Source organism: Ailuropoda melanoleuca, chromosome 10, assembly GCF_002007445.2.
Source record: "Ailuropoda melanoleuca isolate Jingjing chromosome 10, ASM200744v2, whole genome shotgun sequence".
Classification (NCBI taxonomy): domain Eukaryota; kingdom Metazoa; phylum Chordata; class Mammalia; order Carnivora; family Ursidae; genus Ailuropoda; species Ailuropoda melanoleuca.
In genome coordinates, this window is record NC_048227.1 from 46,750,951 (window position 1) to 46,776,446 (window position 25,496).

At 35.5% G+C, this 25,496-nt stretch overlaps 2 pseudogenes; both read right to left on the reverse strand.

Moving 5' to 3' along the window:
- LOC117804210 overlaps positions 1-4,376 on the reverse strand; it is a 9,776-nt pseudogene extending 5,400 nt beyond the window's left edge.
- A 492-nt stretch (positions 4,377-4,868) lies between these two features.
- The window catches only part of LOC109491269, a 77,630-nt pseudogene continuing 57,002 nt past the window's right edge, over positions 4,869-25,496 (reverse strand).

Consider the following 25,496-nt stretch of genomic DNA (forward strand, 5'->3'; position numbering starts at 1 on the left):
AATAAAATAAAATAAAATAAAATAAAATAAAATAAATAAAATGAGTCAGATAAAACATTAAAACTTTAAAAATAATAATAATTCTTATGTATAATATATGCTTTAAATTGCTTTCTCTTCTCAAGAGAGTGCTGTATAAAGGTTAAGAATACACAAACATTTTCTCTATTTAGAGATGAAAGAGCAATTCCACTTCATAATGTTCTCTATTTAATATTCATTTTACATGTATAAAGATGCAAAAGTGCTTTGATGGTATATCAATGGTGTTTATTAATATTTTAAATTTAGGGTCAGATAAAAGCTTTAGATGGATGAGGGAAAAAAACATGATTACTAACTTGTTAATAACGCTAATCATACTACCAACACACACACACACACACACGCACACACACACACTCTTTCATTGTGTGTTTGTAGTTGAATTGAGAGAGATTAAGAAATAAAGTGTAGAACAATGTGGACAAATAGAAATTAAATGTGAGCCACAAATGCAAATCATATATTTTTACGTTGTCTAGTAGATATATTAAATAAGCAAGATAATCTTGTGAAATATATTTTAATATTCTGTTATGACACAATCGATGCAAAATATTATTTCAACATTTAAGCAAATTTGAGACATTTTACAATATTAAATAATTTAGTATTAACATATCAATTCAATTTAAATTAAAATTAATTAAATGTATTACACTAATTTTTAAAATGTATTAAATGAATATGAAATGTAACTGATGAGGCATTGTATACTCTCTGTTTTCTACTAAGTCTTTAAATCTTGGTGTGTATTGTATACTTAGAGCCCATTTCAAGTTGAATTAGCCCACATGCTATGCTCAGTAACCACCTGTAGCTAGCAGCTGCCAACTTGGACAACCCAGTTAGAAAAAAAAGTTTCTCTGAAGATGGAAAGCACTTCAAATAACCATAGCCTCTTCTGCTTTAATCCCTACTTCTGTAGTGCAGAAAAAATTCCACTGAGGCTTTCAAGTTGCTCTCCCAAATCCCATACATTCTAGTCTGAAAAAAAGAATCTTTCTAGCGCTAAAACTGGAAGAAAAAATATATATCTGAGAATCCAATATATTTAAACAGAACCCAATAANTATATCTGAGAATCCAATATATTTAAACAGAATCCAATATCAAACAGGATTATACAAAATATATATAAGACTTACCAGATAATTTTCAGAAATGCTGAAAGGTAGACAAGGACAGATTTAAAAAAAAAATAAGTTTGCACTAATGCCTTCCAGCAGATTCCCAGACGTGTTTTATGATATAATTGAGATCCATATATCCATAAGCCTCTCAGTGTCACTGACAGTATTTCATAGACTCCAATATCTCAAACTCTAGTATTTAATGCTCACATTATTTGCAAACCTACAATGCAACTTGCAGACCTGGGAATCAACTACAACTAGCTCTGCTGCCAGCACAGCAAAGAAAACATTGGTTTTCATGTGGCTCATTCTGAGTTTTGAGCTGAGGGCAACTTAGAATTTCTTCATCTTAAAAAGTTTGCTAACCTCTCCAAGAAACCAAACCTGCTTTTGAACTACTTCTCTTGTGTTCTAAGATCCCCTTTCATCATATTTTATTGCCTTTCATACCAAGACTTCTGCCTGGAATCCTTCTTAGCTGGCTGATCTTGAGAGAGTAGAAGCTTCAAACACGCCATTGAACTCTGACCCTTAAAATGAGCTGAAACAGACCTATGTCATCTTTCGACCATTCTTCTAGGGCTTGCATTTCATCTGTAACACAAAATGCACAGTAGACCTTTAAGCCTATACTCCGGGCATTAGGCAGAAACATAATTTTCTCTTCCACATCTGCGTAATCTTGGGAAAACTCATCTACCTTCTTAAAATCACATAATACTTAAATCTTCATGACTCAACAAATACATATTTGCAGTCTAGATCTTTCTTTTAAACTCTACAACCCCGTAGCCTGTTGACTCTCTGAACATGTTTCTCTCAGGCAGCTCAATAGTAGGGAGACCAGTCATCCCAATTTTCCACTGTCCCAATTTTATCACCAAATATCTGCATCCTGGGAAACTTTTTAGCTTAGTTTCCTGAGACAGTTGGTAATCCTTAACATGTCCAACCTTGATTATATGATCTTCATTCCTAGTCTTTAGAGGTTACAAAATCTGCAGTCATGCATATTGTGAAAGCAGCCTTAGATTCCTTTCTTGTATTTATTCTTTCATTTTTTTCAAGTCATATTTATTGACTATCAATTAGAGATTTATCAATTAGAAAACTGAAAAATCTATGCTTTTATGGAGTCCACATTTCATTGTGGAAAGACAGAAAATACATAGAAAAATAATATGTAAGTTCTTATAGTGATATAAGAACAAGATAAAACAGAGAAGAGGGGGTGGGAAGTATAATGTGTAGGTGTAGAAACTTCCTGTGGTACCTGCAGTACCAAGGCATCCACTTCTTTCCACTAAATTTCTCTGATTCATGGGGAGCTAATCCCATCACTTGATTCAAGGGGACACTTATTTGTATAGGTCATTCATTATAATCCCAAACCCCTTGCCAATGTCAGTGGATCCAAAGCTAAATACAATTAACTCCTAACAGTCTCCTGGCAAATCCAGGTTTGAACACATGGCCCAATTAATCTGGTAGATTTGCATTCCAATATTGTATGAGAAGTATTTTTGTTTACTAGATTTCAACATAGAAACACATTTTCCAGCTGCTTTGGGCAGCCAGATGTTGTCAGTTGAGGAAAGAAACCAACACACAAAGCTTAGAAATCATTAAAGGACAGAGCCAAAGACTAATTCCTATCGCAAGTGGAGGCCACTATATTTTGTAACATTTTGTTTAGTGACATAAAATATGACTTTATTGTCAAAGCCAGTTGCCTTTTGGATTTCTGTCACTGGTTATATAAACGGTATAGACTCTCTACCCTCAATAACTATTCATGTATTTTCTCTTCTACCTGGAATGTATTTCCTTTACTCTTTACCTGGGTGACTACTAGAGACAGCACGTTTGAGATTTTTTCCCCAAATCACTTCAGCCTAAGTTAACTGCTTTTCTCCTCTGTTTCTGTAGTACTACAATAGAGAATGAATCACACACTGCTATTGTGTTGATGTCAATTTTATTACTGCTAAATTGGAGGAGAGTGATTAAATTATGATTAAGAAATCTCTATCTTTAATATTCTCTGTTTCAGTTATACAATCATATTTTAAACTCTAAGAATTGATTGATAATACCTCCACTCTAGTCCTAGCCTATAAATTTTAGCTATGTTATTGTACACCAAGGAAAGATAAAATTTAATCTTGCCTCACAGTTGCCACTTATCTGCTTTGACAACCAAATAGAAAACTTAATTTTTTTCTGCTGAATGTGACAGGTTTCTGTTTACTGTGAACACAGATTCAGAATTATTTTCTTAGGACACAGATTTGAAAAGTCAGTTATGATACTTAATGTTTCTTTTTAGGGAAACACACAGGTAATTTTCAAATTTTTAAGTTGTTTTAAATATAAAGGTTTTCTTCCCCAAAAGGTAAAGCTTTAAGCCTACTTAAAAATAGTCCCTACAGAGGCGCCTGGGAAGCTTGGTCGGGTAAGCATCCAACTCTTGATTTCAACTCAGGTCATCATCTCAGGATCCTGGGATAAAGCCCCATGTTGGGCTCCCTGGTCAGTGGGGAATCTGCTTGAGGATTCTCTCTCCCTCTCCCTCTGTGCTCTTTCTCTCTCTCTCTCTCTCTCAAATAAATAAATAAATAAATAATTTTAAAAAATCCCTATATTCTTTCTTCAACTACTAACATTTCTTCCAAGTCACATATGTTTATAAGCAAAATTACACATTATAATTTTTATAACTGTAAAATATACAACAAAAATATGTTTTCTGCTTTTCATATGATTTTGACACATCAAGACTCATATCTGAACCAAATTTTTTGATTCCCCAGCAAGAGTCTCTCTCTAAAACTCTGCTATGTACTCTAGTTCATACTGAAACTTGCATAGGAATTAACCTGAAACTGAGAAAAACATGCAAATGCATTTCTTCCTGTGAAGAGCCCTGTAAGAAACAGGTTCTATAATCTCATATTAATAAAACTATAAATAAGGGTAAGAGGACAGATAATTTGTGAAGGAAGCAGTGAAAAACAATTATCCAGATTGAACACAAGGGAGATACAGTAAAGTTTTCATACCATTCTAAACTAAATTTTAGCTAGGAGTTCAAGATCAGAAACCTATCTGTAGAAAGGTTGTGATTTCTTCATTGCCTGTGTTTTGTTCTGCTAGTGTCAAGACCGCAGTTGTTAAACAACAGCTTACCTTCTGCATACAGGAAGATAAATGGGAACTTCCACAGGGAGGAGAGAAGATGAGAGTTCCCCAGGCGATGTCGGGAACATCATGCTTATGCCTGATAAGTGGCTATCGAGTGAACTAAAAGCACTTAACCCACTGAAATGATTTAGGTAACTGTGAAGGTAGACACCATTTGCAATTATATTTCATATTTATGTGCATTTCTCAATTCTGATGTCTAAATTATTACTGGCAGTAATAATGAGAAAGTACCAGATGCATGGAATCCTTCATAGATCTAGGAAAATGGCTTTAAATTAAATTTATAAATCTATAATTTTATTATACAGTAAATATATTTAAACTTATTAAAGAAATTGCAGTGTGGTGTTAATAAGCATACAGAACAGAAAATGCCTTTTTTTGTTTTGCGTTTTTTTTTTTTTTTTGTAGAAGGAGACAATCCAATGATAAGCAGAAAAGAATAAACTTTACAGCACATTTTGAGTAAGTTAGTGCAAAGACTTAGTCGGCCAACTGGTGGGGCACCAGCTTGTAATGGGTTCCACAGCTAGAGCATGGCTGGGTCTCACTTTTGTGCAGCCAGGACCAGATGAAAATACTATTATCCTTGTCACAGATGCACCCTACTATTCACTTGTTGGTAATAGATGGGACTAAATTAGGGTCTTCCTTGGTGCCTGAAACTGCTTTTGGGGCTAGCATATTTTATGGGTCCAGTCCCCTCCATGCAACCATCATGACCTCCCTCTCCAGCCCATTCACCTGCTCATCACCAGTAGGAACACCCAATCCAGATGGGACCACCGGCCCTGAGGGTCTGCTCAGCCAGCACCCCAAACCCACAAAGTAACCTTGAAGCCGTAACACTTGCTACAACTAGCAGCACTTCCAGGAACAGGTTCTAGGAAAGAAAATGTCCTAACAGAATATTAATCTCTCACTCCAATTTTCCTAATCCTGATTGTAAATCCTTAATCACTTTCTTTGAAACATTTCTGTTTTTCTTTCTTTTCCTGTTTTCTAACAGCTTAAGGTTGTACTTCTTGATTTATCCATTTCAAAACTGTCAGATTACTCCTTCATAAGAGTTCAAAGTGGCAGATTTAATTTACTTCAATCTAAGTTACTTCCCTCCACTTTACAATTGTTCCATAGTTATATCAGAGATGTAACATTTTAACAATGGATTCACTGAAGTGAAGACAGACCCCAGTTTGTAGCATTTGCTAACTTGCTAATTTCAAACTACTGGAGAACTGAGCTGAAAAATTCCTGAAAATTTAATAATTAACCCTAGCACTTCAGGACAGAGCAGTTCCAGCATATTGCTAGACAATATCCGCTTACACTAATGGTTACTTTTTTAACACTAAATAATATGTTTCTATTTATTGATGAAGGCTGGGCATTCTGTATCTTGACTCAACCCTTTTATCCTCCCTCCTGCCTGGAATCTTACTCAATGATCACTTTTATATAAATGTAGTATGTGTATTTAAATAGGTAATCACGGTGAAGTTTTCTATGTTTCTTCCTGATTCTTAAAGTTGAAAACTCATAACAACAGTATATGAGTAAAACCATAAGGTATTATTTATTGCAAAGCCAGATGTTGTGTTATTATCCTAGTATCATAACACTGGAATACTATATGGGGTATACTCTTACCATAAAGATCACTGCAACTCCCATTTGTAGAATTCCATTGATTGTTTACAGTGATGAAACAAACCTTAGTTTACTCCGTATGTAGAACATGGTTTTCTTAACTAGAATTTTTGCTTTTTGGTTTTATGTTGGATTTTATTTTTTGGAGTTTCTAATTATTTTGTGCATATGCTGCATGTCTATGGGTTAGCATGTGTTTATCATATTCTTAAATTTATCTGCCTTTACAGTCTGTTTTGTAACATTTGTATACCAAAAGCTGCCCTCTCAGGTCACTCTTTCTTCCTGTTTCCAACTCCTGGCTTTCTCTCTTTTCTACCATCTCTACCACCACATCCCTGGTTAAATCCAATTCTCCCACCTACACTATGCTACAACTGAGCATCTGACAGTGGCTAGAGAAAACTTATAACTATGGTGACTAATAACCCTCCAAAGTCATGATGACTACTTTTAAATGAGCTTTGAGAAATCAACAGGCCTATTGCATTGCCCTAAGCCCACCCTGTCCCACTGTCTACACTATTATATCGTATCTTTTTATGTCTTCTCAAATATTCATGCCTCTTTGATCATCCTAATGTCTGGCAATCTTCCTTTTAACTTTACTAAGAAAATACAATCTAGCATATTTCACCACCAAATCTACCAAGCAACCTGTAACTGTACCCACATATTCAGCGTGTCATTCTATTGAAACGGGGGCTGCCTCTATTCAAAGGCATTGCTCTTGAAGTACTCTCCCACGCTCCTGAATCTTTAACTTTTCATTTTTTTGAATGATTCTCATAATGATACAAGCATGCTGCAAATATCTCATCTTAAATTCTATAATTAAGAGGATGTTGCACAGGCTCAAAGATAGAAAAACAGAGCAAGAGAATACAAAGCAATTTGTGAAAACAGAGTTATTTATATGCTAGTTTGATGTAGAACAGAGATAATATTTTGGATTAGTGTTGAAAGGACAGACTAGCATAATGTGGTACTGGGACTATCAGCTTTTATTTAGGAAGAAAATAAATTTAGATCTCTACTTCACAGTGATCACAAAAATTAATTACAAATAGGTTGACATTTCAGGGGCGCCTGGGTGGCTCAGTTGTTAAGCGTCTGCCTTCAGCTCAGGGCGTGATCCCGGTGTTCTGGGATTGAGCCCCACATCAGGCTCCTCTTCTGGGAGCCTGCTTCTTCCTCTCCCACTCCCCCTGCTTGTCTCTCTCTCACTGGCTCTCTTTCTTACTGGCTGTCTTTCTCACTGGCTATCTCTGTGTCAAATAAATAAATAAATAAATAAAATCTTAAAAAAAAACCAAACAAATAGGTTGACACTTCAATATGGCAAGTAAATGTTTAAGACTTTACCCAAAAATAAATGAGACAATTATTCTTACTGAAATTAGCACCAAAGTACTAAGAAAGCTATTTATGAATTTTACTACAATGAATATAACTGAATTTTTATTTTCAAAAATGGAGAACTAGCTCGTTTCAAAATAAGCCACCTACAGAAAAAAACTAAAGAAACTGGGAAATATTTAAAATATTAATTGAAGGTATAAGGAAGCTACCAAGTCTGTGAAGACTTGAGGGTCCAAGACCCCAGAGAGATGTGAAATTCATAGAAGTGAGCATATATTTTGCACTACCTTTTCTCTGTAAGGAATCTATGATCTTGAAGTTGTGGCCAAGAGGATATGAATTTGAGCAAAAGCATTATCAAGCTTTCAGCAATTTTATGGGAGCAATAGGACAGAAATCAAAGATCAAAGCTGAATGATAAGGAGAGTTTCTGATAAACAGACTAGGCTTAAAAAAGGGCTATGTGACCAAAGTAAGAATAAGACATCTAGACCAGTTCTCAGAAAGTAAACTTCAATTAAAGCTCAGCACATGATGGGATTAAAGCAATCAAGCATTACCATAACTGCTGCTATAAAGTAAAGTGCATTTCTTTCCTGGAAGAATATTATATAATCTGGTACTTCAAGGTTTTTTTTTTTTTTTTAAGTTTTCACAATGTCTGGAATCAAACAAAAAATCACTAGGCATGCAAAGGGATAAAACTTGACCAAATATTAGGAAAACAAATATTGATAACAGCAGGATATAAATCAAAGATCAACCTAAACATTACAGAATCCTAACAGGAAATGAGGTTAAATGAAAATACCATACTCCTCTCCTGTACATAGCATGAAAATCCTAAGTTAACAAAAGAAAAGCAAATGAAATCACCAGTATATACAAAAGATGATATATTGTAAACAAGAAACATTTCATTTAAATATTCAAGGACGTCTATTATTTAAAACTCAATGTAAATCAATATAATAAAGGAATAATAGAGAAAAATATTATCTCAACTGATGCAGGGAAGCCATTTGATAGTAGATTACAAAATAAAGAAACTTCCTTAAGCTGATAAAGTGTCTAAAGACAAAACAAACTAACCAAACCAACCAACCAAACAAAAAACCCAGGAAATCAGTTAATATCATGATATATAGTGAAATAGTAAAATACTGAACAACTTTCCCCTGAAATGAAAATGAGCTAAAGGTGATCTTAACCACTACTTCTATTCAACATTGTCCCAAAAAGCACTTTGAGCATAGTAAGACAAAGTGGAGAAAGGTATAAGGACTATAAAGGAAGAAAACAAAAACTAAAATTAGTCATATAAGTAATAATTTTATACACAGACATAGAAAAGAATGTATAGAATCTTAATACAACTATGGATTTAACAAGGTCATTTTGTATATGTTTAATATGAAAAATAAAATGTAGTTCAGTATATTAGCAATTAAAATTCAAAAATGATTTTTTTAAAAAAGGTATCACTTGTAATAGTATCAAGTAACATAAAATTCCTAGAATTAAATATACAAAAGATATGCAGTAACCCTGCAGAAAAAAATAGATGTAAAATATTACTGAGAGAAATTAAGTAAATGGAGGGATGTACCATAGTTATAAATCAAAGTCTCAGAATTGTAAAGATGCCAAATCTTTCCAAATTGACCTATTGTTTATAGGAATATCAATCAAAATTTCTATAGTTTTGTATGTGTGCAAATTTGCAAGCCTACCTATTCCAAAGATTTAGAATAACCAAGATAATCTTGAAAATCAAGAAAGTTCAGAGGACATAAGTAGTATAGTATGGACACGATGGTAGGTAAATATTTCAATTGCATGTAATACAAAGTCCAGAAAGAGACTCACATGTGTTTGAACACTTGATTTATGACAAAAGTGGTACTACAGCACAAAGGGAGAATAAACAGACTTATAAATAAATAAATGGCTTTGGATCATTTGCATACACATATAATCTCTAACTCATGCCATACACAATATCAATTCTAGATGAAAATATAAAAAGCAAAACAAAAAAGGTTCTAGAAGAAAACGTAAGAATATTTTCAAGACTTGGAGTAGGCAAATTTCTTAAATATAACATGCAAAAAAAGCACTAACTATGAAGAAAAAGATTGTTAAATTGGATTCATCAAAATAAACTGCTGAAAAATGAAAGGGCGAGCCACAGAGTGACATAAGTTATTTTCAGTACACATAACCAACAAAGAACTTATATCCAAGATATAAATATCAATAAAGAGAGGACAGGTAATGTAAAAGAAAAATGGGGAGGCAACTTGAACTGACAATTCACAAGAGATTTCTAAATGGCCAATGATAAAGGGCTCAATCTCATTAGAAATCAGGAAATACTAATTGAAACTACAAGAATTTTCCATTTCATACCCAATTAAGGTTTTCTACCTTGAGGTGGAAATTTAATAATAAAGGAAATTTAAGTTGCCTCTGAAAAGTAAATATTGTCCACTGTAGAGTTTGCCGGTTTGTTTTATATCCCTGATAATAGTTCTTTAATATCTTATTGCCCTCCATTTTCTCTTTTCTTTCTCGAACCTCCTCTTGAAAAAAATATTTTATTATATTATTTTATGTTCTTTAATCTGTGAAGTTTATTTTTAGGTTTGTTCACAAACAACATTGAACTGAGTATATTTGAAGAACTAATTGGCTTTATTAAATGATTCAGGAGTCAGGCAGCATGCCACGAAGCAGAGGAGAGCTCCACTGAGGTAACCAAAAAAGGTTTTTAAAGACAGAGAGAGGGTATTTTTTAAAAGATGAGGAAGAAAGAAATTTATTAGCAAGGAAAGCATTGTTTAGATAAGGTTGTCCTCCTAAGGGGAACAGAAAGGATGAATGAGTAAATTTGCCAGAATTGTCCAGGAGATTCCATGTTGACTGGTTAAAGGTTACATTCCTGAGGGGTTGAAACTGCAGTGAGGTTAGGTATTAAGTCTTAGTTTACTGACTGGAGGCTTAACCTAACTAATTTTGGGCCTGTGGTTTTCTTTTCAACAGATCCCTTATAATTTCATGGCTGTAATATCTTCTAAAATCTGATCACATTGCTTTATTCATTATTTATTTTATTTTTCTTACCCTTCTATTCTCTCAGTTCTCTCTTTCTCTTGAATGGTCAAATTTTCTGTGGATTCATCTTGGTCTTTCTCTATCAGCATTCCTGTTTTCCTCCACAATCATTAGTTGGGTTCCTGGGAAAGCAGATTATGAGACAGAGTTTAGCATGCCGAGTATTTATTAATGAGTGCCCTTTGGCATCAACACCAAAAGAAGAAAGGGAAAGAAAGCAGAGCTGAGCAGTTAAAGAAGCTGTTTTCTAGTGCGGGCTCAAAGTCAGCCTCCACTGACCTCACGGACAACTGTCTCTCTACGATGATTCTTTAGAATATCCTCAGACGAACCGAGATGGTCAGACATATACTCGCACACCAATCAGTTCTTGAGTGTAGGTCTCCCCAGGAAAGGTTGTGATTTGGACTGAGGCACTCTGCAGCTGAGGCAACTACTGAAGAGACTGGCCGCTAAAGTCTATCTGCCTACGATGCTCCCAGAATCTGAGACCACAAGTTCTTCACTGAGGGAGGAATGCCTGGGAGATTTTTCACAATGTCTTCTACGTCTTCTGTGTCTAGTGGTCCTTTGTTTTACTCTTACATTTAAAAGCCAGTCTTTTTTTTTTTTTCTGCAACAGGATTCTTCAAACTATGACCCAATGGCCAAATCTGGCCCTTTGTACTTTTGTAGTAAAAATATACTCAAACAGAACCATTCCCATTTATGTTTTGCCTATGGATACTTTTATGCCATAGACAGAGTTGAGTAATTACAACAGAGACATTATGGCACTCAAAGCCATACTTGTGTGCCATATGGCACACACTTACTATCTGACCTTGTACAAAAAAAGTTTGCTGAACCCTGTTCTAGAAAGGTGGTGTGCTTTCTATATAGTTGTGCAGTTAGGGCTATTTCCCTTTAGACATCTATCCTGAGTGGGAATTTATAATAAAAACAACTAATTTAATTGAGCACTTATCATTGAGAAACGTTTTACTCTCATAAGCCCCACTGAACCCCAGGCACCCTGGTTCCAGATTCCAGGCCCCTATTGGAACATCTGTCTATGCAGAGTTGGTTGCAGAATAGCTTCCCATTACTGAGCAAGAGTCCATCAGGCTTTGAGCTCCCTGCTGCATGCCAGAATTTAGAAGCATAATCATGTAAACTAGAATCACTTTCTTGGAGGAGTGCCCTGAGTTTTTAGGTCTTAGAATAAATGTCTGATGGCCTTTTGTTATGCACGTGTTTTGGGTCAGAATGGTAGAGTTGGGAAATAGCCACTGGTGTTCCATAGATATCTGGTTTGGGCCCCTGTTCTCACTCCAGGCTATTCTGAATCCAATTTCTAGTTTCTGGGATTCCCTAGAGCTCCTGAATACCTGCATCCTCCACCCTATTTCAACACTTGTCACACATTTCCATCATTCTTCTCCTTTCAAAAAAGTACTGTCCTCCGAAACCCTCTTAGACTCTTCCGTTCCAATTCATCTTCTCCATTTCAATGTCCCTAACGACCCTACAAGGTGAATGCCTGTACTCAATCTGCTGTTTTGATATTTTTGGTTATATTAATGCTACAGTAGCTCAAGAAGAAAGGTTAAGTCATTTTAAATGTTCTGTTTGGGGTTTTTAATTGATAATGAATACTTAAATATTAGATATTTACATTTTAGGAATATTAAGTCCATATAGTGAGTGTTTGACAGCAATGCCATGTGGAGCGTGAGGCAAAAGAAAAATTCAGTGATATTGATCCTGTCTNCAAAAAAGTACTGTCCTCCAAAACCCTCTTAGACTCTTCCGTTCCAATTCATCTTCTCCATTTCAATGTCCCTAACGACCCTACAAGGTGAATGCCTGTACTCAATCTGCTGTTTTGATATTTTTGGTTATATTAATGCTACAGTAGCTCAAGAAGAAAGGTTAAGTCATTTTAAATGTTCTGTTTGGGGTTTTTAATTGATAATGAATACTTAAATATTAGATATTTACATTTTAGGAATATTAAGTCCATGTAGTGAGTGTTTGACAGCAATGCCATGTGGAGCGTGAGGCAAAAGAAAAATTCAGTGATATTGATCCTGTCTTTATTTAAAGGTTTGATATTCTGTTCATCATGGATGTTCCTGCATTAATATTGACTTTAAAAAATATTGCATTGAATATTTTTGTATCTTCATTACTGAATATTTTGGTGTCCCTTCAAATTTTGTGCCCCCAATTACCTCCCTTGCCTCACTTGCTTCAATCTTATTCTAACCCTGCTTGACAAGGTCCTCAAAACTCTTGATTATATTTTCATTCAGGGATAATGATAATCATAGAATTATGAATACTAATACAAAAAAGGAGCCAAAACTTTTATGCTATACTCAGATTTTAGTTATTATAGCTCACTTATATATTTGTTCTTATAGAAAAAGCGTTCTCATTTCCAAGAGAATGTGTTAAATAAAGAGCTACCATACAAGGTATAGGAGCAGATAATTCACTAAAACATTACCTACTTGTATTATGTGGAATATGTAGCATTTTCTTGTATGAAAACTAATTGGTTGGGATTAGGAGAAAAGAGCTAAGCTTTAATATGGAGCAGAAGAGAATGAATCCTCTTAAGCATGGGGAAAGTCAATCTTTTAGATGCAGAGATAGATGCCAAAAATCAAAAGAGATCAATAATTTGCTTTAGAAAGGGCAATTTCTGAAAGCCTTGGAAAACAAGATTTAAGAATAATAAAAGTCATAATTCTACATTTGCCTGAACTGATTTTTTGTATTCTAAGTATGTACAAGCATCAAATACATTACTACTCCCCCCCCATAAAAAGGTCTCAGAAATGTATATTGCTCTAGTAAATGAAGCACTTAAAAGGATTTGTACATTTTACTCACATTTTCAATTTAAATTTTCTAGATGTTTCAAAAATTATATAAAAATAGAATGCTACTGCATTAATAAAATCAATAGCAATAATCATAATAAATATTGAGTAATAAAAAATGCCAAAAAGATAGGCATCTTTGTTTGTGATAAATGTTGGCAAGATGGAAGCAGTACATTTACTAATGGAATCATACAATCATAAAGTATTTCATACATAAATATCCAAAATAAAATTATCATTTTCCAGGAATGAAAACACTTCAAAATTATAGTGTGCACAGTTCTAAATTGATTCTATAAGTGGATTCCAGAAAATCATTTACCACATGGTTGTATTTAAGATGCCACTCAAGCTTCCGGAATACTTTAAAGGTGGAGTCACCAACGCCTAAAACTCTATTGATAATAAGAAAGAGAAAAACACCACATATTCAGAGGACTTAAATGCTTCATATAATGAAAGATAAAAATTAAGAAAATACAAAGTTTGCAATGATACCGATACACAGAAGGCAAATTAATGTTTTAATTATTCATCATGCTTAATTTCATATAAACCACTCTCAGTCATTATACTCTAAAAATTCTTCATTGATATCATGATTGCATTTTTGATTGTCATCAGATTCACTTACTTCATGCTGCTTCCTCTTAAAGAGGCAATATAGCGTTAGAGTACAGTTCCTAGAGTCAGACGCCTCATTGATAGCCCAGATTTGTGACTTTAGACATGGTTAACTTCTCGGGTCTCAGTTTTAACATCTATCAAATGAAAATCACAATTTTATGTGATTTTTAAATTTTTTTTAAAATTCTGGTATAATTAACATAGAGCGTTATATTAGTTTTGGGTGTACAATCAGTGATTCAACAATTCTGTACATTACTCAGTGCTCATCGTGGTAAGTGTAATCAATCCCCTTCACCTAGTTNTAAAATTCTGGTATAATTAACATAGAGCGTTATATTAGTTTTGGGTGTAAAATGCAGTGATTCAACAATTCTGTACATTACTCAGTGCTCATCGTGGTAAGTGTAATCAATCCCCTTCACCTAGTTCACCCATCCCCCTATCTACCTCCACTCCAGTAATCATCAGTTTGTTCTCTACAGTTAAGACAGTTTCTTCGTTTGTCTTTTCTTTGTTCATTTGTTTTGTTTCTTAAATACCCTATATGAGTAAAATCATATGGCATTTGTGTTTCTCTGACTTATTTCTCTTAGCATTATACTTTCTCCATACATCCATGTTGTTGCAAATGGCAAGATTTCATTCTTTTTAATGGATGACTAATATTCCATTGTAAATATATATCACACCTTTTTTATTGATTCATCTACCAATGGACATTTGGGCTGCTTCCATAATTTGGCTGTTGTAAATAATGCTGCAATAAACATAGAGGTGCATGTATCTCTTCAAATTAGTTTTTGTGTATTCCTTGGATAAATACCCAGTAGTGGAATTACTGGATCATATGGTAATTCCATACTTTTTTTTTTCTATTCTTAATTTTTTTTAAAGATTTTATTTATTTATTTGAGAGAGAGAGAGAGACAGCCAGCGAGAGAGGGAACACAAGCAGGGGGAGTGGGAGAAGAAGAAGCAGGCTCATAGCAGAGGAGACTGATGTGGGGCTCGATCCCATAACGTCAGGATCACACCCTGAGCCGAAGGCAGATGCTTAACCGCTGTGCCACCCAGGCGCCCCTCTATTCTTAATTTTTTGAGGAACCTCCATACTGTTTCCCACAGTGGCTGCACCAGCTTGCATTCCCATCAAGAGTGCACAAGGGTTCCTATTTCTCCACATCCTCTCCAACAATTATTGTTTATTGTGTGTTCGATTTTAGCAATTCTGGCAGGTGTAAGATGATATCTCATTGTGGTTTTGTTTGCATTTCCCTGATGATGAGTGTTGTTAAGCATCTTTTCATGTGTCTGCTGGCCATCTGTATGTCTTCTTTGGAGAAATGTCTGTTCAAGTCAACTGACCATTTTTATTTTTATTTTTTTTTTTTTTAAAGATTTTATTTATTTATTTGACAGAGAGAGAGACAGCCAGCGAGAGAGGGAACACAAGCAGGGGGAATGGGAGAGGAAGAAGCAGGCTTATAGCAGAGGAGCCTGATGTGGGGCTCGATCCCGGAACGCCCAACTGACTATTTTTAAAATTGGATTATTTGATTTGAGTGTTGAGTTGCATAAGTTCTTTATAAATTTTGGATACTAACCCCTAACTAGATATATCATTTGCAAATACCTTCTCCCACTTAGTAGGCTGTCCTTTAGTTTTATTGATAGTTTCCTTTCCTGTGCAGAAGCTTTTTATTTTGATCTTTATTTTTTACTTTTGTTTCCCCTGCCTTGGGAGACATATCTAGAAAAATGTTGCCGTGACCAATATTGGAAAAATTACTGCCTGTGCTCTCTTCTAGGAATTTTATGGTGTCAGGTCTCACATGTAAGTCTTTAATCCATTTTGAGTTTATTTGTATGTATGGTGTAGCAAAGTGGTCCAATTTCATTCTTTTGCATGTAGCAGTCCAATTTTCCCAACACTGTTTGTTGAAGAGACTTTCTCCCATTGGATATTCTTGCCTCCTTTGTCAAAGTTTAGTTGACCATAAATGTGTAGATTTATTTCTGAACTCTATTCTGTTCCATTGATCTATATGTCTGTTTTTGTGCCAATACCATACTGTTTTGATTACTATAGTTTGTAGTATATCTTGAAATCTGGAATTGTGATAACTCTCATTTTGTTCTTCTTTTTAAAGATTGCTTTGGCTCTTCTGGGTCTTTTGTGGTTCCATACAAATTTTAGGATTTGTTCTAGTTCGGTGAAAAATGCTGTTGGTATTTGGATAGGGATTTCATTAAATATATAGATTGCTTTAGGTAATATGGACATTCTAACAATATTTGTTCTCCCAATCCATGAGGAGGGATATCTTTCCATTTGTGTGTGTCATCTTTAATTTCTTTCATCAGTGTTTTATGGTTTTCAGAGTACAGGTCTTTCACTTCTTTGGTTAAGTTTTTTCCTAGGTATCTTATTATTTTTGGTACAATTGTAAATGGGACTGTTTTTTTTTTAAGATTTTATTTTATTTGTCAGAGAGAGAAAGAGAACACAAGCAGGAGGAGCAGCAGGCAGAGGGAGAAGCAGGCTCCCCGCCAAGCAAGGAGCCCAAGGTGGGACTCAATCCCAGTGCTCTGGGATCACAACCTAAGCTGAAAGCAGACGCTCAACCAGCTGAGCCACCTAGGCATCCCATGTATTGTTTTCCTAAATTATCTTTCTGTTACTTCATTTTCAGTTTATAAAAATGCAACAGATTTCTATATATTGATTTTATTTTCTGTGACATTACTGAATTCATTAATCAGTTCTAGCAGATTTTTTGGTGGACTCTTCAGGGTTTTCAATACATAATGTCATGTCATTTGATAATAGTGAGAGTTTCACTTCTTCCTTACCAATTTGGATGCCTTTTATTCCTTTTTCTTGTCTGGTTGCTGTGGATAGGACTTCCAGTATTATGTTGAATAAAAGTGGTGAGAGTGGACATTCTTGTCTTGTTCCTGATCTTAGGGGGAAAGCTCTCATTTTCCCCATTGAGTATGATGTTAGCCGTGGGTTTTTCATATGAAACATGTATTATGTTGAGGTGTGTGGACTTTAAACCTACTTTGTTGAGGGTTTCAATCATGAATGATGTTGTACTTCATCAAATGCTTTTTCTGCATTTATTGAAATGATCATATGGTTTTTATCCTTTCTCCTATTGATGTGATGTATCACAATGATTTGTGAATATTGGACCATCCTTGCATCCCAGGAATAAATCCTACTTAACTCTGGTAAATTATTTTTTTTAGTTTATTGTTGGATTCAATTTGCTAATATTTTGTTAAGGATTTTTGCATCTATATTTATCGTAGATATTGGCCTGCAACTCTCTTTTTTTAGTGGTGTCTTTATCTGGTTTTGGTATCAGTGTTAAGGCTTGTCTCATAGAAGATATTTAGAAGCTTTTCTTCCTCTTCTATTTTTTTTTTGACACTTTGAGAAGAGTAGGTATTAACCTTTCTTTAAATGTTTGGTAGAATTCAACTGTGAAACCATCTAGTCCTGGATTTTTGTTTGTTGGGAGTTTTTTGATTACTTATTCAATTTCATTGCTGGCAATAGGTCTGTTCAAATTTTCTATTTCCACCTGTTTCAGTTTGGGGAGGTTAATTTTTTCCTAGGAATTCATCTATTTCTTCATGGGTGTTCTATTGTTTGACATATTTTTTTGTAATATTCTTATAATATTTTGTATTTCTCTGGTGTCAGTTGTTATTTTTCCTCTTTCATTTCTGATTTTATTTGAGACCTCCTTTTTTTTTTTTAAAAATTTATCAATTTAGTTGATCTTTTCAAAGAACCAGTTCCTGGTATCATTGATTGTTTTACTGTTTTGTTTTTTTAGTTTTCTATTTTGTTTATTTCTTCTCTGATTTTTATTATTTATTCCCTTCTATTGTTTTGGAATTTTGTTTGTTCTTCGTTCTCTAGCTCCTTTAGCTATAAGGTTATGTTGGTTGTTTTTTATTTTTGTTTGTTTTGGTTTTGTGTTGTTTTGTTTTGTTTTTGGATTTTTTGTTACCTTTTGAGGTAGGCCTATATTGCTATAAACTTCCCTCTTATGACAGCTGTCCCTATATCCCAAAGATTTTGGACCATCCTGTTTTCATTTTTATTTGTCTCCAGGTATTTTTTAAAATTTCTTCTTTGGTTTCTTGGTTGACCCATTTATTGTTTAGTAGTATGTTATTTAACCTCTATGTTTTTGTGTTCTTTTCAGATTTTTTCTTGTGGTTGATTACTAGTTTCATGGCATTGTGATTGGAAAAGATGCATGGTATGACTTCAATCTTTTTGAATTTGTTGAGACTTGTTTTGTGGCCTACTATGTGATCTATTCTGGAGAATGTTCCATTTGTACTTGAAAAGAATGTGTATTCCACTGTTTTTGAATGGAATGTTCTGAATATATCTGTTAGATCCATCTGGCCCAATGCGTCATTCGAAGCCACTGTTTCCTTGTCGGTTTTCTGTTTAAAGGATGTATCCATAGGTGTAAGTGGGGTGTTAAAGTCCCCTATTTTATTGTATTACTATTCATTACTTCATTTATGTTCGTTATTAGCTGTGTTATTTATTAGGGTGCTCCCACATTGGGTCCACAAATATTTACAATTGATATATCCTTATTGGATTGTTCCCTTTATGGTTATACAGTATCCTTCTTTGTCCCTTGTTACTGTCTTTGTTTTACAGTCTATTTTGTCTGATATGAGTATTGCTACTCCAGCTTTCCTTTTACTTCCATTTGCATGAGAAATGATTTTCTGTCCTTTCACTTTCAATCTGCATGTGTCTTTAGGTCTGAAATGAGTCTCTTGTAGGCAGTAAATAGATGAGTCTTGCTTTTTTATCCATTCCATCACACTATGTCTTTTGATTAGAGCATTTAGTCCATTTACATTCAAAGTAATTATTGATAGGTACATACTTGTTGCCATTTTGTTATTTATTTTATGGTTGTGTTTGTAGTTCTTCTCTGTTCCTTTCTTGTTCTTGTCTCTCATGGTTTGCTGGTTTTCTTCAGTGTTACGCTTGGATTCCTTTTTCTTTATTTTTTGTCTATTACCAGTTTTTGATTTGTGGTTACTGCTAGGTTTATATACAACATTTTATACATATAGCTGTCTAATTAAGTTGAAGGTCACTTATGATTTAACCTGTTCTAAAAGTACTAAATTGTTATTCCCCCCACCCTGTTTTATGTATGTGGTGTTATAATTTACACCCTTTTATTTTGTGAAACTCTTGACTGATTTTTATAGATCAGATTTATAGACTTAATTTTACTGCTTTTGTGCTTCCTGCTTTCCTTACTCTTCCTTGTGGTCTTTCTGTTCCATTCAGAGAGTCTCCTTTAACATTTCTTATAGGGATGGTTTCGTCATTATGAATTCCTTTAACTTTGTCTAATAAACTCTCTCTCTCCTATTCTTAATGATAGCCTTGCCGGATACAGTGTTCTTGGCTGTAGTTTTTTTGTTGTTGTTGTTTTGTTTTGTCTTGTTTTCTTCTTTTCTTTCAGCACTCTGAATATATTATTCCAATCCCTTCTGGACTGCGAAGTTTCTACTATAAAAGCAGCTGATGACCTTATGGGGTTTCCCTTGTCTGTTATTGTTTTCTTTTTCTTGCTGCTTTTAAAATTTTCTCTTTATCATGACTTTTTGCCATTCTCATTACTATGTGTCCTTGTGTGGACCTCCTTGGGTTGATTTTGTTAGGGGCTCTCTGTGCCTCCTGGATCAGGATTTCTGTTTCCCTCCCCAGATTCAGGAAGTTTTCAGCTATTATTTCTTTAAATGCATTTTCTTCCTCCCTGTTCTCTCTCTTCTCCTTCTCGGATCCCTATAATGTGAATGCTATTATGCTTGATGGTGTTGCTGAGTTCTTTTAATCTATTCTCATTTTTTATTAGTCTTTTCTCTCTCTTGTTCAGCTTGATTGCTTTCCACTACTCTCTCCTCCAGGTCACTGATCTTGTCTGCTTCCTCTAGTCTGCTATTTATTACCTCTAGTGTATTTTTAATTTCAGTTATTGAACTCTGATGAGTTCTTTTTATAGTTTCTATCTCTTTGTTGAAGTTCTCACTATATATAGCCTTATAAAGAAGAGGTCCTGTAGTGACCGGCAGTGCAGTGTCCCCTATTCACCAGAATCTGGTGCCTCAAGGGTGTCTCATGTGTGTTACTTGTGCCCTGCTGCTGTGGCTGAGCCACATTTGCCTTTTGTCAGTCTTTTTCAGTGGTTCTCTTTGCCTGTTGTGTGTAGTTTGGTCCTTATATTGTTAATGGGCCATAATGGGGCCACCTTGGTCTTGAATGGGGTCAGGCCAGGCATTTGCCAGCGCTGCAGTTGCACCAAACTGCAGGGTGCTCCTCCTATGTTATCCCCTGAGATGCTTTCATTAGTGGGTGGGGCTTATAGCCAGACCCCGTGTCTGCCCCAGCCCACTGTCAGGGCCACAGTCAAACTGCTATGCCTGGCTTTCTTCCCCTCTTCCTGGGTCAGGAGTCACTTTGGGGTGGTGCTGACCCTGTCAATGCTGCTTGCACACTGCCGCTTGTGACACTACTTTGGATGGACTCCTGCTGAGGAAGTGTTAAGGGCAGGGTGCACAGTCTTAGTGGTTTATGCAGATCTGCTGTGGGAGGGATCCTCAAGCAGCTTTGGAGAGAGGCTGAGGGCAGGCTGGGAGAAAGTCTGCAGAAGAATGCTGGGGTGGGGCACGCTGTTAGCAAGCTAGGTTCACAGGCTGTACTGGTTCCCACAGGTATCCATATATCTAGACTGGGGGTCTGGGGAGGAAAATCATGCCTGCCAGCTCTTTTGTTCCTGGAGAAGTCTCCCAAAGATCCTTGCCCCTCCAGCACATGTCCTGAGATTTGTAAACAAATCTCCCCATCCCATATTCCGCAGGTGTTTTTCAAACTGCTGCTTTTATGTTATATCTCCATGGGGCTATTTGTTATACTGTCTCTTTAAGGGTAAGGACTCTTTCTTATCGCTGCCAGCTTCTCCCAGAGCCCAGTCACTGATTTTTAAAATTCCAGGTGTTAAGCCCCACTTATTTTAAAAACTTGCTAATTCAAGGTCCTCTCATTTTCAAAACCAAAGGAATTCATCTTCCCAGCGCAGGTCCCTCATGCCTGGGGTACCTGGTATGGGGTATCCTCCTCTCCCCTTTCAGTGCTCCCTGCATCCCTCCCTCCTGTGGACAGTCCTGCAGGTCAGTTTGGCTCCTGACCACTTGTCTGCCTTTCCTACCCTCTTTAATGTGGACTCTTCTCTACATTTGGCTCTGGAGAGTCTGTTCTGCCAGTCTTCAGGTCATTTTCTGGGTTACTCTGATAGAGTGTCATCTAGGTGTATCCATGGGGCGAGGTAAGCCTAGGATCCTCTTACTCCACCATCTTTCCTGGAAGTCTCTAATTTTTTTTTTATTTAAAAAAAATTTTTTTTAAAGATTTTATTTATTTATTTATTTGAGAGAGAGAGTGAGTGTGTGTGTGAGAAAGTGAGAGAGAGCACAAGCAGGGTGAAAGGCAGAGGGAGAATCAGACTCCCCACTGAGCAGGGAGCCCAATGTGGGACTCGATCCCAGGACTCCAGGATCATGACCTGAGCTGAAGGCAGATGTTTAACTGACTGAGCCACCCAGGCACCCCTGACTTTTTTTTTTTAAGTAAATGAGAAGACACAATGCCTGACATACAGAATGTGCCAAATAAGTATAAACTATTGATGTTATAATAAAAATAATGGTAATAATAAATAAATAAATAAATTTGGAGAACTGATTTTTAGGTAAACATTGTTAGCATGTGCATAGAATATCTCATAGGAAACACCCTAAACGTCACTGTAAAAATGTGCTTCTCTGTGTGTATGCATAGTCTCTGCTCTCCCACTTCAGATTGCCTACATAAGCTGGAGGGTAGTACATACCATTTATACATGTCTTTTCTAAGCTGGAGGATAGTATATATCATTTGTACATGTCTTTCCCTGGAGGAAAACTTTTCCCTTATAACTACCTGCTTTATAACAGTCCATGTGGGCTAGTGCTTGTAAAGTTCCACTTAGGAGGAAAACCATGTGCTAGAGACATGAGCCTTGGAAGATGCTAGCACTTGAAGATGTTGTCCCATCCGTGCTTAAAGCAAAAACACAGAGCAACAGTGGCGTCCACATTCAGATGAAAAGTAACTTAATAGTAGATGCTTTTACCCTGATTTTTTGAATAGTGTTGAGCATTATAAAATGGAAAATCATAATCAGTCACCTCAAAGATCAAGAATTGGTTTATTATAGACTGAAGATTTATAAAGGCATACCTTTTCTATTGAAAATAAAATGTTCAAAAGATTCTGGAACAGATTTCAAGGGATGCAGCACAACCTGTTTCCAGGAACAGAAGCATCAAATAAGCTATCTTTGATATTGTAAAATAAAATGAGGAAATTAAAAGTATCATTCCATCAGTTCATGTTCTCTTCCCTCCCTACTCCTCTGGTTTTTGTTCATACTGATTCTTGCCTGGCACTGTTTTCACCTTTTAAGCTTTCTTTCTGGATGATCATTACTTAGCATTGCTGATCACTCAGACCTCAGCTTGTGTATTACTTCTTCCAGAAAGACAAATCTAGATTAAGAGCCCACCACCATGTGTGCTGTATAGCACCTGAACTTCCTATACCACACCATTTGTCACATTTTATAACTCTGCCCCTTTGCTTGTTCATATCATCACTGCATAGAAACTCTTTGAAGCCGAATGTCATTCATGTCTTGTTTAATCATGTTATCAGAACCATCCCTGGGTCAGTACTCAAATATTTGTGAAAGTAGAAAGAGAAGGGAGGAAAGGAAAATAGAAATGGAGGCAGGATAATTGATAAGGGGCACCTCATTCTTTTCAACAATGGCAAAGCTGCCAGAAATTTCAAAAACAAGGTGCCATGTGATCCCAGACCTAGCTGTGGTACAAAGCGATGGATGTTAGGTTAGTCCATAAGGGCAATTCAAGCATTTTCCCCTATATCCACTTGAATTTAACTTTTACATCTTTTTTCATGGCAAAGCTAGGAAAGGAAATGTCTCATACCATCTTACTTTATTTGCTAGACTTTTTTCAAACCTGAAGACAAAAATATCCTTAAAACAATTTAACCCATCTGAAATAATGGAGAAAAAATCTGTACGCAAAAGTAATCCAGTGATAATTAATAAAGTGGCAGTATTATTTTTGTTTCTCTGAAAAAGATTTTTTCCATGATTTCTTATTCCTCTGACTTCTATTGAATTCAGGCAATAGAGAAATCTAGCAGGAGTTTAAATGAAAAAAGAGAGTGAGGTCAGGGTGTTTATTTTCCTGGCTTCTCTGTCCCTTTTAAAGTGACCTCAAACTGGCTAATCCCGGAACCAAAAGTCACCCAAAAGACTCAAGCAGCAGAAAATGGCATTCTACTCTCTCCCTCTGGGTTCCAATAACTTCTCTTGATCCCCTTAGGCCTAAACAGGGTACCAGCCCAGCTACTGCTAAAGACAGGTTCTTGCAGTAGCCTGTGATCTGCCTATACCTACCATTTTAATGTCAATAAACACATATAAATTATTCTATTTTCAGTATTCCATATAGTTTCTGTTGACTTGAAATTGATACAGAAAATGAATATCTCTGTCAAACATCTTTAATATATATATTAAAAGCAAAATACATTCGTGACTAATTTAATGCTTCTCTTTATTATTTTATAAAATTATAAAATCAGACACAGTATTTTTATCAGGAGGAAAAAGGAACCATATATGTGGCAAGTAAGTCCACAGGGTCCGCTTGGCTGTTGCATACACGCAGATAATTCTTCTCTTATTAATATTTTACTAATATTTTTAAAACTTCAAGTTAAGATTTATATTAATCTATGTTACATCATTTATCCTGACTTGGAACCTCTTGGTTGCCCACCCAACCTCATCTCCCTTGTCCTAGAACCCAACTTGTATTTAGTAATGTACCCAATTTTTCACTCCAAAATGGAATTCTGATTGGTCTATGTAGTCAAGCTGTACATAGGATTACCTTGGTCAGGTAGATCAATATTTGGAGGGCTCTGAAAACCATAAAATTTGGGGGTTGTCTTTAAGAAAATAATATGTTATGAAAATAAAATATGAATGATTAAATATTTATTAAAAATGAGAAATTAAATTTAAAAATTTTATTTTATTTTATTTTTTTAAATAAAAATTTAAAATTTTATTATGTTAGTCACCATACAGTACATCCCCAGTTTTTGATGTAAAGTTCCATGATTCATTAGTTGTATATAACACCCAGTGCACCATGCAATACGTGCCCTCGNAAAAATTTAAAATTTTATTATGTTAGTCACCATAGAGTACATCCCCAGTTTTTGATGTAAAGATCCATGATTCATTACTTGTATATAACACCCAGTGCACCATGCAATACGTGCCCTCGTTACTACCCATCACCAGCCTATCCCATTTCCCCACCCCCCTCCCCTATGAAGCCCTTAGTTTGTTTCCCAGAGTCCATACTCTCTCATGCTCCATTCCCCCTTCTGATTACCCCCCCTTTCTTTATCCCTTTCTTCTCCTACCGATCTTCCTACTTCTTATGTTCCATAAATGAGTGAAACCATATAATAATTGTCTTTCTCTGCTTGACTTATTTCACTCAGCATTATCTCTTCCAGTGCCATCCATGTTGCAGCAAATGTGGAAAAATCGTTCTTTTTGATAGCTGAGTAATATTCCATTGTATATATGGACCACATCTTCTTAATCCAGTCATCTGTTGAAGAGCATCTAGGCTCCTTCCATGATTTAGCTATTGTAGACAGTGCTACTATGAACATTGGGGTGCATATGGCCCTTCTCTTCACTACGTCTGTATCTTTGGGGTAAATGCCTAGTAGTGCAATGGCTGGGTCATAGGGTAGCTCAATTTTTAACTTTTTAANGGACCTCCACACTGTTTTCCAGAGTGACTGTACTAACTTGCATTCCCACAACAATGTAAGAGGGATCCCCTTTCTCTAAAACCTCTCCAACAATTGTTATTTCCTGCCTTGTCAATTTTTGCCATTCTAACTGGNCTTGTCTATCTTTGCCATTCTAACTGGCGTAAGGTGGTATCTCAGTGTGGTTTTGATTTGAATTTCCCTGATGGCTAATGATTTTGAACATTTTTTCATGTGTCTGTTAGCCATTTGTATGTCTTCATTGGAAAAGTGTCTGTTCATATCTTCTGCCCATTTTATGATTTGTTTATTTGTTTCTCGTGTATTGAGTTTGAGAAGTTCTTTGTAGATCTTGGATACTAGTCTCTTATCTGTAGTGTCATTTGCAAATATCTTCTCCCATTCAATGGGCTGCCTCTTAGTTTTTTTGACTGTTTCCTTGGCTGTGCAGAAGCTTTTTTATCTTGATGAAGTCCC